The following is a 15,409-nucleotide window of genomic DNA, read 5'->3' as shown; positions in this document are numbered from 1 at the left end:
AGAGTGAGTTTTTAAAATGTGTCCTTTTTGGTACAGAATCATGTTTTTCTTTGTTCGCTGAAAACTGTCAAAAATGGCAATTTATTGCCTTGTCGATATGAAGATTTTATTTACATTAGCAGATTAGTTTATCAAAAATTTCATATAGTGTGGATCCCTGAATATAAAACAAACACATTTACTTTCCTTGGTTTTTATATTATTATTTGAACATAATTGTAAATGAAACTGAAATTATGTTAATATTAGTTCTCAAATATACAGTGTTTGCAAAATAACATCACTTATTACGTGTGAAATAATTAGATTTAATAAAATATAATTTACAGTATAATTCATTTAATAAGTCTTTCATTAATTTTGCTATAAAAATGTAAAATAAATCAGAATATAATTCAGTTTCGTGTCTAAAGGTAAACAGTCCTATGCATTTCTCCCAAATACACAGTGAACATTCAAAGAAAATATATAAAATATTTATAAGCATGTGAACAGAAAATGGACCATAGTTTCAAACTGAAATCACATTCTGGGACTACAGATATCAAGAGTATTTCACATGTGGTATAATGACTTTCAAGAGGAAAAAATGAGTTTTTCTTTTATACAGTCCCAGTCAATATAGACATCAAATATTTTGAGACTTTCATTACTCTGCTATCATATTCCTCCTGCCAAAAGTTGAATGCAGCAATTGTTTTCATAAAACATGAAATCCTAGATAAAAACAAAAATACAGAAATGAATTTCAACAGCATAAAAGAGATAATTCTGATGCAGAGGGATGCTAAGGGATCTGATGAAACACATTTATATATCTGTTAAACAAGAAAAAAAAAAACTATGAAAATTAAAAAGCCGTAGCAAGTCAATAGCTATATGAGCTCCACCTGCAGCATTTAATTTTAATAGCAATGAAATCCCATAATTCTATGCATTTTTTGATTACTGCAAGAATTGAATTCATCTTCTGGTAATTTCTCCTTCATGGATCACAACCTTGTCATGGCAAAGAGGCTTGGGTACTCAGTGAAGCTATGAGTCATGTCATGCAGGGCCACCCAAGATGGACAGGTCATAGTAGATATGTCAGATATGTCAGATAAATTCTGACAAAACATAATCCACTGAAGAAGGAAATAGCAACCCACTCCAGTATTCTTGAAGGGAGAACCTTATGGACAGAACGACAAGGCAAAAAGATATGAAAATGAGCCCTCCAGGTCAGAAGGTGTCCAATATAGTACTGGGGAAGCTGAAGGCAATAACTAATATCTCCAGGAAGAATGGAGTGGCTCAACCAAAGCAGAATTGACACTCAGTGGTGGATGTGTCTGGTGGTGAAAGTTAAGACTGATGCTGTAAAGAACAGTATTGCATAGGAACCTGGACTGTTAGGTCTGTGAATCAAGGTAAATTGGACATGGTCAAGCAGGAGATAGCAAGAGTAGCATTGACATCTTAGGAGTCAGTGAGTAAAATGGACAGGAATGGGTGAATTTAATTCAGATGATCATTATATCTACTATTATGGGCAAGAATCACTTAGAAGAAATGGAATACCTCTTGGGATCAAGTTCAGTTCAGTCACTCAGTCATGTCCGACTCTTTGTGACCCCATGAATCGCAGCACGCCAGGCCTCCCTGTCCATCACCAACTCCCAGAGTTCATTCAAATTCATGTCCATCGAGTCAGTGATGCCATCCAGCCATCTCATCCTCTGTCATCCCCTTCTCCTCCTGCCCCCAATCCCTCCCAGCATCAGAGCCTTTTCCAATGAGTCAACTCTTTGCATGAGGTGGCCAAAGTACTGGAGTTTCAGCTTAAGCATCATTCCTTCCAAAGAAATCCCAGGGCTGATCTCCTTCAGAATGGACTGGTTGGATCTCCTTGCAGTCCAAGGGACTCTCAAGAGTCTTCTCCAATACCACAGTTCAGAGGCATCAAATCTTTGGCACTCAGCCTTCTTCACAGTCCAACTCTCACATCCATACATGACCACTGGAAAAACCATAACCTTGACTAGACGAACCTTTGTTGGCAAAGTAATGTCTCTGCTTTTGAATATGCTATCTAGGTTGATCATAACTTTCCTTCCAAGAAGTAAGCGTCTTTTAATTTCATGGCTGCAGTCACCATCTGCAGTGATTTTGGAGCCCAGAAAAATAAAGTCTGACATTGTTTCCCCATCTATTTCCCATGAAGTGATGAGACCGGATGCCATGATCTTTGCTTTCTGAATGTTGAGCTTTAAGCCAACTTTTTCACTCACCTCTTTCACTTTTATCAAGAGGCTTCTTAGTTCCTCTTCACTTTCTGCCATAAGGGTGGTGTCATCTGTATATCTGAGGTTATTGATATTTCTCCCGGCAAAACTGATTCCAGCTTGTGTTTCTTCCAGTCCAGCGTTTCTCATGATGTAATCTGCATATAAGTTAAATAAGCAGGGTGACAATATACAGCCTTGACATACTCCTTTTCCTATTTGGAACCAGTCTGTTGTTCCATGTTCAGTTCTAACTGTTGCTTCCTGACCTGCATACAAATTTCTCAAGAGGCAGGTCAGATGGTCTGGTATTCCCATCTCTTGAAGAATTTTCCACAGTTTATTGTGATCCATACAGTCAAAGGCTTTGGCATAGTCAATAAAGCAGAAATAGATGTTTTTCTGGAACTCTCTTGCTTTTTCCATGATCCTGCGGATGTTGGCAATTTGATTTCTGTGGTCAAGAGCAGAGTTCAAAATGCAGTACTCGGGTGCAGCCTCAAAAATAACAGAATGATCTCAGCTCATTTTCAAGGTAAATCATTCAACAGCACAGTAATCTAAGTCTATATCCCAACCACTGATGCTGGAGCTGAAGCTGACAAGTTCTGTGAATATCTATAGCATCTTCTAGAACTACCATTAAAAAAAAAAAAAATGTCCTTTTCATCATAGGGGATTACAATGCAAAAGTAGGAAGTCAAGAAATACCCTGAATGACAGGCAAGTTTGGCCTTGGAGTACAAAATGAAGCAAGGGAAAGGCTAACAGTGTTTTCATAAGAGAAAATCCTGGTCATAGTAAGCACCCTTTTCCAAAAACCAAAGAGAAGACTCTACACATGGACATCAGCAGATGGTCAATACCAAAATAAGACTATGTTATTTGCAGCCAAATATGGAGCAACACAACACAGTCAGTAAAAACAAGACCTGGAGCTGACTTTGGCTTAGATCATAAGCTCCTTCTTGCAAAATTCAGGCTTATATTGAAGAAAGTAGGGAAAAACACTTGGCCATTTGGGTGTGATCTGAATCAAGGCTCTTATGATTATACAGTGGAAATGACAAATATATTCAAGGCATTAGGTCTGATAGAGTGCCTGAAGAACTATGGAGGAAGGTTTGTAACATTGTAGAGGAAGTGGTAATCAAAACCATCCCAAAGAAAAAGAAATCCAAGAAGGCAAAGTGGTTATCTAAGGAGGCTTTACAAATAGAAGAAAGAAGAGAAGTGAAAGGCAAGGGAAAAAGGGAAATATATACCCAACTGAATGCAGAGTTCCAAGAACAGTAAGGAGAGATAAGTAGGTCTTTTTCAATGAACAGTGCAAAGAAATAGAGGAAAACAACAGAATGGAAGGACTAGAGATCTCTTATCGGAGAGATCAAGAGAACATTTCATGCAAGGATAGCCATGATAAAGGACCGAAACAGTAAGACCTAACAGAGGCAGAAGAGATTAAGATAAGGGGGAAAGAATATACAGAAGAACCATACAAGAAAGGTCTTAATGACATGGATAACCATGATGGTGTGATCACTCATCTAGAGTCAGACATCCTGGAGTGTGAAGTCTAGTGGGCCTTAGGAAGGATTACTGCAAGAAAAGCTAGTGGAGGTGATAGAACTCCAGCTGAGCGATTTAAAATCATAAATGATGATACTGTTAAAGTGCTGTACTCAATATGTTAGCAAATGTGGAAAACTCAGCAGTGGCCACAGGATTGGAAAAGGTCAGTTTTCATTACAATCCCAAGGAAAGGCAATGCCCAGAAATGTTCAAACTACCGCACAATTGTGTTCATTTCACATGCTAGCAAGGTTATGTTCAAAATCTTTCAAGCTGGGCTTCAGCAGTACGTGAACCGAGAACTTCCAGATGCACAAGCTGGGTTTCAAAGAGGAGAACCAGAGATCAAATTGCCAACATTCACTGGATCTTAGAGAAAGAAAGGGAGTTCCACAAAAACATATACTCTTGCTTTATTGACTATGCTAAAGCCTTTGATTACTTGGATCAAAAAAACTGTGTAAGATTCTTAATGAGATGGGAGTACCAAACCACCTTACCTGTCTCCTGAGAAAACTGTATATGAGTCAAGAAGCAACAGTCAGAACCAGACATCGGACAATGAACTAGTTCAAAATTGAGAAAGGAGTATTACAATGCTGTAGGAGTATGACAATAAGTATTGTCACCATACTTATTTAACTTCTATGCAGAGTACATCATGGGAAATGCTAGGCTGGATGAATCACAAAGTGGAATCAAGATTTATGCAAAGAATATCAGCAACCTCAGATTTGCAGATGACAGTATTCTAGTAGCAGAAAGCGAAGAGGAGCTAAAGAGCCTCTTAATGAGAGTGAAAGAGGAGGGTGAAAAAGTTGGCTTAAAACTTAACATTCAAAAAACTAAGATCATGGCATCCAGCCCCATCACTTCATGGTGAATAGATCGGGAAAAAGTGGAAGCAGTGACATTTTATTTTCTTGGGCTCCAAAATCACTACAGACAGTTACTGCAGCCGTGAAATTAAAAGGTGCTGCTGCTTAGAGGGAAAGCTGTGGCAAATGTAGACAGCATATTAAAAATCAGAGACATCCATTTGCTGACAAAGGGCTATATTGTCAAAACTATGGTTTATCCAGTAGTCATGTATGGATGTGACAGTTGGACCATAAGGAAGCTGAGTGCCAAAGAATTGATGTTTTTGACCTGTGGTGCTGGAGAACACTCTTGAGAGTCCCTTGGACAGCAAAGAGATCAAACCAGTCAATCCTAAAGGAAATCAACCCTGAATATTTATTGGAAGGGCTGATTCTGAAGCTGGAGCTTCAGTACTTTGGCCACCTATACGAAGAGCCAACACATTGGAAAAGACCGTGATGTTGGGAAAGTTTGAAGACAAAAGAAGAAGTGGGCAACAGAGGATGAGATGGCTAGATAGCATCACTGACTTAATGGACATGAACTTGAGCAAACTCCAGGAGATAGTGAAGGATAGGGAAGCCTGGTGTGCTGCAGACCATGACGGTTGCAAACAGTTGGACATGACTTAGCGACTGAACAACAATAATACATAGGTATTATTATCATCATCAGAGATTAAAAAAACTTTAGTTTTATATCATCATCATATAGCCAGTCAGTATTCAAATTCCCTGGATGCCCTGTTAATGTGTTTTTACATTGATTTGTTCAAATCAATATCTAGACATGCTCCACAAACTGGGTGAGGTTGATGTCTCTATATTTTTTTCATTTTATTTTTCTTTTTATCTTCCTTGACAATTATTTGTTGAAGGAAAGGATCCTGTTTGCTATATATCCTCTTACCTTTTTGGTTTTACCTGATTGGATTTCCAATGACTGTTTAAGATAGTTACCTAATGATTTCAAATCTTGTTTGGAAACTGGAATGACCTGGGAGCCTAATCAGCTTAAAGACTTGTTTCCATCTCCACAGATTTTGGTTTACTAGATGTGGGCAGTCTTGACATAGGGAGTGTGAAAGCTACCCAGGCATTTCTACTGTACAGGAAGGGATTACAGAAAAATCATTGCTCTGTCTCAGACGTCTTTGACCAGATATGAATTTATTTGAGGAGTTTTACAAGCCTCTGATGCTAAGCTTCTGACTTAATTTAACTGGGGTATGATATGGTATTTGGGGTTTCTGAACTCTCCCTACATGATTTAATGTGAAGATAAGGTCTGGTTCATTGCTTTACCCCATGTATTTCCTCTCAATTTGCAATTTGATCTGATGGCTTGATTGGATGTATACTCATTGCAGATTACGCCTTATATTACATGACTTAATAGTGAATCAAAAGGAAACCTATCTATTTCTCTGAGTTTTATCCTATGTAAACTCATATTTAAAGTATCCTCACATAACTAATTTTGAATTTTTAATACAAGCCCCCGGAGAAGGCAATGGCACCCCACTCCAGTACTCTTGCCTGGAAAATCCATGGACAAAGGCGCCTGGTAAGCTGCAGTCTATGGGGTCGCGAAGAGTCGGACACGACTGAGTGACTTTACTTTCACTTTTCTATTTTATGCATTGGAGAAGGAAATGGCAACCCACTCCAGTATTCTTGCCTGGAGAATCCCAAGGACGGCAGAGCCTGGTGGGCTGCCGTCTATGGGGTCGCACAAAGTCGGACACGACTGAAGCGACTTAGCATAGCATAGCATAGCAATACAAGCCCCAAAGACTAGGGCCTGTTCTTAACATATAAGGCCTTTCTGTTGACCTGTGAAACTAAGTTGAGGTTCCAGAGAGAACCATCGCCTATAAATTCACAGTATCAGCTGAAAATGGAATTTAAGAGCTAGGATTAAATAAATACTGTTGGGGGTAAAAAAGCTATAAATTTAAGCTCATTCTAAAATGTACAATTTACTGAATAATTTAAGCCTGATACTAGAGAAATCATCTGCAGCCAAAATTAGTGAGAACAGACTTACAAGGAGAAAACACATGCCAAGTATCACAGCTTTCATTTTCACATCAATGTCCGCAGGAAACTGGATGCCAAAGCCACTGTAGTGTGTAAATATTTCTCTCATAATCTTAGTAAACTGCTTGGAAATCTTGCCAACCACATTTTTTCAATCAAGAGATTTAATCTAAATTGAAAAAGGAGACAGTCTTAAAAGTTCTAGAAAACCTTAATCTGCTTTCAAAGTTGGATAAAAATGAAACAGATATACTCTTAAAATCACATGCCAAATGGAACTGTGCATATTATGATCCATTAAATGCATACAGATATTTGCATCTGTCTATAGATACATGCTCAAAATTCTCCAAGCCAGGCTTCAGCAATACGTCAACTGTGAACTTCCAGATGTTCAAGCTGGTTTTAGAAAAAGCAGAGGAACCAGAGATTAAATTCCCAACATCTACTGGATTATCAAAAAAGCAAGAGAGTTCCAGAAAAACATCTATTTCTGCTTTATTGACTATGCCAAAGCCTTTGACTGTGTGGATCACAATAAACTGTGGAAAATTCTGAAAGAGATGGGAATACCAGAACACCTGACCTGCCTCTTGAAAAACCTATATGCAGGTCAGGAGCTAACAGTTAGAACTGGACATGGAACAACAGACTGATTCCAAATAGGAAAAGGAGTACGTCAAGGCTGTGTATTGTCACCCTGCTTATTTACCTTATATGCAGAGTACATCATGAGAAATGCTGGGCTGGAAGAAGCACAAGCTGAAATCAAGATTGCCAGGAGAAATATTAATAACCTCAGCTATGCAGATGACACCACCCTTATGGCAGAAAGTGAAGAGGAACTAAAGAGCCTCTTGATAAAAGTGAAAGAGGAGAGTGAAAACGTTGACTTAAAGCTCAACATTCAGAAAACGAAGACCATGGCATCTGGTCCCATCACTTCATGGGAAATGGATGGGGAAACAGTGGAAACAGTGTCACACTTTATTTTGGGGGGCTCCAAAATCACTGCAGATGGTGACTGCAGCCATGAAATTAAAAGACACCTACTCCTTGGAAGGAAAGTTATGATCAACCTAGATAGCATATTCAAAAGCAGAGACATTACTTTGCCAACAAAGGTTCGTCTAGTCAAGGCTATGGTATTTCCAGTGGTCATGTATGGATGTGAGAGTTGGACTGTGAAGAAAGCTGAGCACCGAAGAATTGATGCCTTTGAACTGTGGTATTGGAGAAGACTCTTGAGAGTCCCTTGGACTGCAAGGAGATCCAACCAGTCCATTCTAAAGGAGATCAGCCCCGGGTGTTCTTTGGAAGGAATGATGCTAAAGCTGAAACTCCAGTACTTTGGCCACCTCATGCGAAGAATTGACTCATTGGAAAAGACTCTGATGCTGGGAGGGATTGGGGGCAGGAGGAAAAGGGGATGACAGAGGATGAGAAGGCTGGATGGCATCACTGATTCGATTGACATGAGTCTGGGTGAACTCCGGGAGTTGGTGATGGACAGGGAGGCCTGGTGTGCTGTGATTCATGGGGTTGCAAAGAGTTGGACACGACTGAGTGACTGAACTGAACTGACTGACAGATACATGTCTCTGTTTTTAATATGCTATCTAGGTTGGTCATAACTTTCCTTCCAAGGAGTAAGTGTCTTTTAATTTTATGGCTGCAATCACCATCTGCAGTGATTTTGGAGCCCCCAAAAATAGTCTGACACTGTTTCCACTGTTTCCCCATCTATTTCCCATGAAGTGAAGGGACCAGATGCCATGATCTTCGTTTTATGAACATTGAGCTTTTAGCCAACTTTTTCACTCTCCTCTTTCACTTTCATCAAGAGGCTCTTTAGTTCCTCTTAACTTTCTGCCATAAGGATGGTGTCATCTGCATATCTGAGGTTATTGATATTTCCCCTAGCAATCTTGATTCCAGCTTGTGCTTCTTCCAGCCCAGCATTTCTCATGATGTACTCTACATATACGTTAAATAAGCAGGGTGACAATATACAGCCTTGACATAACTCCTTTTCCTATTTGGAACCAGTCTGTTGTTCCATGTCCAGTTCTAACTGTTGCCTCCTGACCTGCATATAGGTTTTTCAAGAGGCAGGTCAGGTGTTCTGGTATTCCCATCTCTTTCAGAATTTTCCACAGTTTATTGTGATCCACACAGTCAAAGGCTTTGGCATAGTCAGTAAAGCAGAAAAAGCAGAGACATTACTTTGCCAACAAAGGTCCGTCTCACCAAGACTATGGTTTTTCCAGTGGTCATGTATGGATGTGAGAGTTGGACTGTGAAGAAAGCTGAGTGCTGAAGAATTGATGCTTTTGAACTGTGGCGTTGGAGAAGATTCTTGAGAGTCTCTTGAACTGCAAGGAGATCCAACCAGTCCATATTAAAGGAGATCGGCCCTGGGTGTTCTTTGGAAGGAATGATGCTGAAGCTGAAACTCCAGTACTTTGGCCACCTCATGTGAAAAGTTGACTCATTGGAAAAGACTGGGATGCTGGGAGGGATTGGGGGCAGTAGGAGAAGGGGACAACAGAGGACGAGATGGCTGGATGGCATCACCGACTCAGTGGACAGGAGTATGAGTGAACTCCGGAAGTTGGTGATGGACATGGAGGCCTGGCATGCTGCGATTCATGGGGTTGCAAAGATTCGGACACGACTGAGAGACTGAACTGAACTGAACTGATAGATACATGAAAAATGAGTTCTCTGCTTTAGAGGACTTACATAAAAGTAGTTTTGCTGAAAACTTAACATTAAGACAGACTTAATAAATGAGTTAAACTGATCAAAATAAATGTTAAGTGAACATGATATAAATACAAAATATTTTTTTGATAAATTTCTAGAAGCCATTGGGGGAGGGGGGTAGTAAATGGAATGCCCATCTGAATTCTAATTTAAGACAAGCACAGAGGCTTGACATAGGGTGAGTGTTTAAATATGATAGAAGGCCTCATTGTCATCCACTGTCAGTAGGAAAATGTAAAATGCCAAAAGCCCAGAAAAGAGAACTGGCAGTTTTGAGTGAAGGTAGGTAACGAATAATAACTTGATGGGATGCTCCAGCTCAAAACCTGGGGTAAGACTGGACAACAGAATGGTGCTTAACAATAAAAGAGGAATGATGTATAGAACAAAGAGCTCCAAAGTAAAATTTTTCTTATTTGTTTTTTAATTTATTTTTAATTGCAGGATAATTGCTTTACAATGTTGGGTTAGTTCCAGATTTAGATTTTTGTCCCTTGTGTGGAAATTTGGATGCAGCTGAACAGATTTTATGGTTTTCTAAGAGAATCATTAAGATTAAGTTATAAAACACTGAACCTTTATATTATGCATTTGTATCTGAATAATATAAAAGCTATAAGGCTAGACTACCTGTTGAAAAACTGCCATGATAGAATTTATTCATGTAGTAATAAATATACAAATATATTATGGTTTACAGGACCATAGAAAGCATAACTCTATAGTATGTCTTTCTGCATTTTTGTTAAAATACTCTTTGCATACATGAGCTTTTCAAAGGAACTTAAAGAGTCAGAGCTCCTGAAAAGGGTCTAGAACACTGGAAGTCTGTATTTCATACTAAAGGAAAGATTAAATGCTTTGGCAATCAGATTTAATACCAAGGCTAACGTTCTTTTTTTGGGCTTCCCTGATGGCTCAGTGGTAAAGAATTTAATCCCCAGCCAATGCAGGGTCAGGAAGATCCCCTCGTGGAGAAAATGGCAACCCACTCCAGTATCGTTGCCTGAAAGATCCCATGGATAGAGGAGCCTGGCAGGCCACAGTCCATGGGGCCTCAAAGAGTCGGACATGACTGAAAACACACAGTGTTCTGTTTTGAATGATAATATTCAGTGTCTCCATACAAACCCACCATGTTTAAATGTTAGATATTTTGCTTATGTTTATTTGACTGTAAGGCTCTGCCGCTCTTTTTGCCATTTAACATAATCAACACTGACATCTAATCAGAGCAATAACTACCTTTGTGACCAAAGTTAACTACATGAGCACATTATCATCCTCTTGAGATGTCAGTATACAAATATTGAATATATTTGTAACATCTTACAAAATTATATTATCCTTATATTAGAAAAGCAAATCCTATAAATATATCACATCTCTTATCTTATATTCAATATTTCCACAAAAGTTGCACACAAAATATGGGCCTATAATTCTTAGAATGTCCTTTTTATTTTCATTTTGAATTGTAAACTTTGGCAGACATGGGTGCCAGGTCTGTGTAATATAACCTATTGGTATACCAGGAGGAGCATAGATTTCTATCTACAAAAACAAGAGAGTAAGGTAATATGTAATTATCATCATCATTGTAACAATGTCTGATAATCGCTTTCATTTATTGAGTAGTTGTTTTCAATTAATAATATTATTTTCTCCCACCTTCACTGAGGTACAGTTGACACAAAAAATTAGTAATATGTTTAAAGTGTATGATGCGATGATCTGTTATACAAACACATTGTAGAAAGATTACCACAATTAAGTTAAATGAAACAATCATCACCTCACATGGGTGAATTTTTTTTTTTTTTGGTAAGAACACATGAGATCTATTTTCTCAAATTTCAAGTATACAGTAGAGTATTATTAACTGTAGTCCTCAGGCTGCATATTAGATCCTCAGAACTTATTCATTTTATCACTGCAAGTTTGTAGTGTTTGACTTAACATACCCCGATTCTCCCACCCACCAGTCCCTGGCAATTACCATTATGCTCTTTGTATCTATGAGTTAGACTTTTTTTTTTTTCAGATTAGACATATACATAAAACCATACAGCATTTGTCTTTTTAATCTGACTTATCAATTAGCACAATACTTTCAGGTGTATGTATATTATCACAAATGGCAAGATTTTCTTCTCTTTTTTGGCTGAATAATATTTTATATTTGTATATATATGTATGCACGTGTGTGTGTGCATATATATATATATACACATCTCACATTTTCTTTATCCATTCACCAGTCAGTAGACACTAAGGATGTTTCCATATCATGGCTACTAAATAAGGGTTCAATAAACACATAAATACAGAAATCTCTTTGAGAACCTGCCGGGGTCCAGCCCTGGCTGATCCAGGGTATTCGAAGGCGAGACGGCGTCGGTGACTATTTATTTATTTATTCACCAAAGATATAAAGGGTAATAGAATGAGGAAAGCTCAGTAGGAAAATTTAGTGGAGAAAAGAAGCTGAGTAGCTTGGTTTATATGGAAAATCAATATAACCTGTGACACCAGGTTAGCTCTGACCACGGAGGCCGCAGGCACCCTCTCGAATAGTGGAAGGTGCCCCACCTTAGACACCTTCTTGAGTGGGTCTTAGAAGCCCAGGCAAATAAATGGTCACAGAGGATATCCGCGCTCCAGATGGAGACTCAGCTGGAAATTGAGGGGAAGAATGACATGGGGAGACCAAGCTTTGGTGAGCAAGGCCTGTAGCTTTATTTTCAACAGGGGTTTTTATACCCTAAGTTACACATAGAGGATAATAGGGGATGCAAAGTCAGCAGTCTTTGATCCTTATCAAAAACCAGGGTTTCTTTCCTGCAAATTTATCGTATACAAATGGTTTAGGTGATTTACATCATCTTCTGGCCAGAAGGCCTATTAACATTTTATGACTCTTGACAAAGACTTATCAACAAAGACTTATTTTCTCTGAGTAATTATTTTAAGGTTTGGCACCATCTTCCGAAGATAAAATTGCTTTCTTATAGGGCGGATGTGTAATGGGTTTACAACAAAGGAAAGAATTTATTACCTTAAGGGTCTAAAGTTACTAACACCAAGGCCACTACTTATTTCTTCTACGTACCAACTATATTAATTAATACACATTCAAGGATACAATACAGGGGATGTGAAAACTTGGCAACAAGCATTGGCTCATCAATGAAATCTTTTACTAGTTTTATTCTGACAGTTTCTAACTCTCTGAGAGGCTCTAAGCTATTTGAATATCTTAAGCTTCCCGTGCCTCTCGAGGCTGGGAGACTGTAAACAATCGTATGCATACCTGTAGGTGTCCGGGTAAACTTGTCAGGCGAGTCAGAGAGCCATCTGAAGGGTTTGGATTTAAACATTCCTAATTGCCCAGGAACTTTATTAATTGGAGCTGTAAGTTAACTCTTTGACAGAGAGAGTGAGATGGTGGTGGGGGACAGCCCCCAGTAAAGTCAGAAGTGAGAGCACAAAGCAATAAAGTAGGCAGACTCTGGTTTTTTGGGGGTAGATGCTTGAGAATATCCAGGGGGACTCCTGAGGCTCGATCCCACCTTTGCGTATGCCGAGCCCCCTTCCTCATGACCTTTGTCACGAGTGGAATGTCTCACCGGCTCCCGGCAAGAACCTGATAGTATTTCCTAAGGATATATACTCAAATGTTGGATTGCTGGCTCATGTGGTAGTTCTATTTTTAATAATCTGAGGAGACTAGATACTCATCTCCATGATGGCTATTTACATTCCCACCAATGTACAAAATTTCCCTTTTTTCTATTGATACATCCTTGCCAACATGTCTTTGTGATAACAGACATTCTAACAGGTGTGATGTAGTATATCATTGTGGGTTTGATTTGCATTTTTCTGACCAATAGTGATTTTGAGCAGCTTTTCGTATATCTTTTGGCAATTTGTATGTTTTCTTTGAAAAAGACATTTCTTTAATGTCTATTTAAATCCTTTGCTCATTTTCTGAGTGCAAAATGCTGTCCTATGCACCACTTAATTCACACTACATTCTTGGCAGGTTGGTACTATTATTCCTATTTATAGAGGAAGTAACTGAGGGAAAGAGAGGTAAATTAATTAGTTTAAGTTTCCCCAGCTGCAAAGTGGAAGGGATAAGACACAAACTGCACACACAGTCTCCACTTTGAAGTATTGCTCTACTGGCCTCCTATATTTCAAAATGTTCTTTTTTTCATACTTATGAAAAATATCTAGATTATTAAAACTCTTAAACTCCTTTATAAACAGTAGTTTAGCATACAAATGGAGCTCTGATCCCTGGGACAATGTTGCAATATGAGTGGCAATAGTGCTAGGACACAAAGAAAAACAGGGCCTGGGATCTTGGCTCTGAACCCTAGGTGAGTGACCTTGACCTTGAGTATCCCAGCATGTTCATCTGTAAATAAGGACTTCTTAGACCTATTTTTTAAGACCAAAAGTATAATGTATGCTAATGTGCCCTACAAATTGTAGAAAATATTCCATCAAACTCTCAATTTTGCCTTAGCTAATTTTATGAGTATTGTTATATCTAAAGTAAGTGACATGGGAAACAAAATTCAGTATAAATAAGTTCAGTTATCCTTTCAAAAGAAGTGCAGTATTAGACATCAAATGTCTATGTGCTTGTAGCTCTGTCTGCCCTGTTCTCACAGCTACCCGTATGGATGCCTGAGTGACCCAGGCAGTGCTGGTCTCAGGCCAGTGGAAATACAGGCAAAGGTCAACTTCCCATAAACACTCCGTGCCCTGGTGCCCCCCGCCCCGCCCCGGGATTCATGTTCTCTGTCAGAGGGCTGTCAAGTTCTATGAAAGAGACACCTGGCCTTTACAGGCCTGAAGGTGCTCACGACACTCAGATATAATACTTTTTTTTTTTCAAATAGAGAACTGAAAACCACAGGATTTGAGATTTCTTAGGGGGAGCCTTCCTTAGGTTAGCTCCCTATAAGTTGGCTAAAATTATGAGATGAACACCTCTGTTCTTTTCCTCACTTTTCTGTCCACTTGCCTCTGGGATGGCATTCAAAGATATTCTCTATGGAACCCTCCTTTAGGTTTGGGCAGGCCCTTGTGGTGATTTCAGGTGAGGGACTTGACCCAGGTGCTCTACATTTTCAGCTCTCCCTGAAGATCAAGAAGTCTGGTCTCTGAGATCTCTGATCCCACCCCAGAGGGCATACTGCTCAGGAATGTACAGCTAACTGCTTACTCTTTTCCACCTGCCTCCTTCCTACAAGTTACTCTCAAGTATAAACCAACAGCTGGTATACTGCTTTTCCTTTAAATCTCATATGATTATGTAGTTCGATGACAGGGTGAAAATTCTTGCTGACCTACTTTACAAAATACTCAGGTAATTGCTTACTGACCTCCTGCAAGCAGCAGGGGAAACAACAGCTGGAACATCGTAGTGGTCTCTTCAGAGTTATCACTTCTTGGCCCTTAAGATCATGAATCCTCATGGTAAAGGGTCTATAAGATCCATAGCAAATCGAGTACACAAAGCAGTATCCTCTGTTGCAAAGTACATTCTCTGTCCATGGCTGTTCTTGATTTCACATCTGTTATTGGTTTCATAACTTATTATGACTAAAATCATAGAAAAGGAAGCCATAATCACTATTTTAAAAATATTTTGAATCTAAATATTTTAGACTTACATATTTTTAGACATTATATTTCTTGGATAAATATAAAAAGGACAAGTGTTTAGAGATGATCTAGACAGAGAAAAAAAGGCAAAGAAAAAAAGGAGGAAACTGGAGTAAGGTACTGAGAAATTAAGAGTATTTATGTGAGACATGGAAGAGAAAACAGCTCATATCTTCCTAATTCCATAGACCACGTCAGAAAGGGAGACTT

General features: G+C 38.9%; 1 pseudogene; it reads right to left on the bottom strand.

The window, feature by feature from the left end:
- Positions 1-660: 660 nt before the first annotated feature.
- LOC129644519 (phospholipid scramblase 2-like) lies at positions 661-15,161 on the bottom strand (annotated as a pseudogene).
- Positions 15,162-15,409: the final 248 nt, after the last annotated feature.

This window comes from Bubalus kerabau, chromosome 2, assembly GCF_029407905.1.
Source record: "Bubalus kerabau isolate K-KA32 ecotype Philippines breed swamp buffalo chromosome 2, PCC_UOA_SB_1v2, whole genome shotgun sequence".
NCBI classification, from domain to species: Eukaryota; Metazoa; Chordata; class Mammalia; order Artiodactyla; family Bovidae; genus Bubalus; species Bubalus kerabau.
This window is presented reverse-complemented; position numbering and strand designations above follow the sequence as displayed.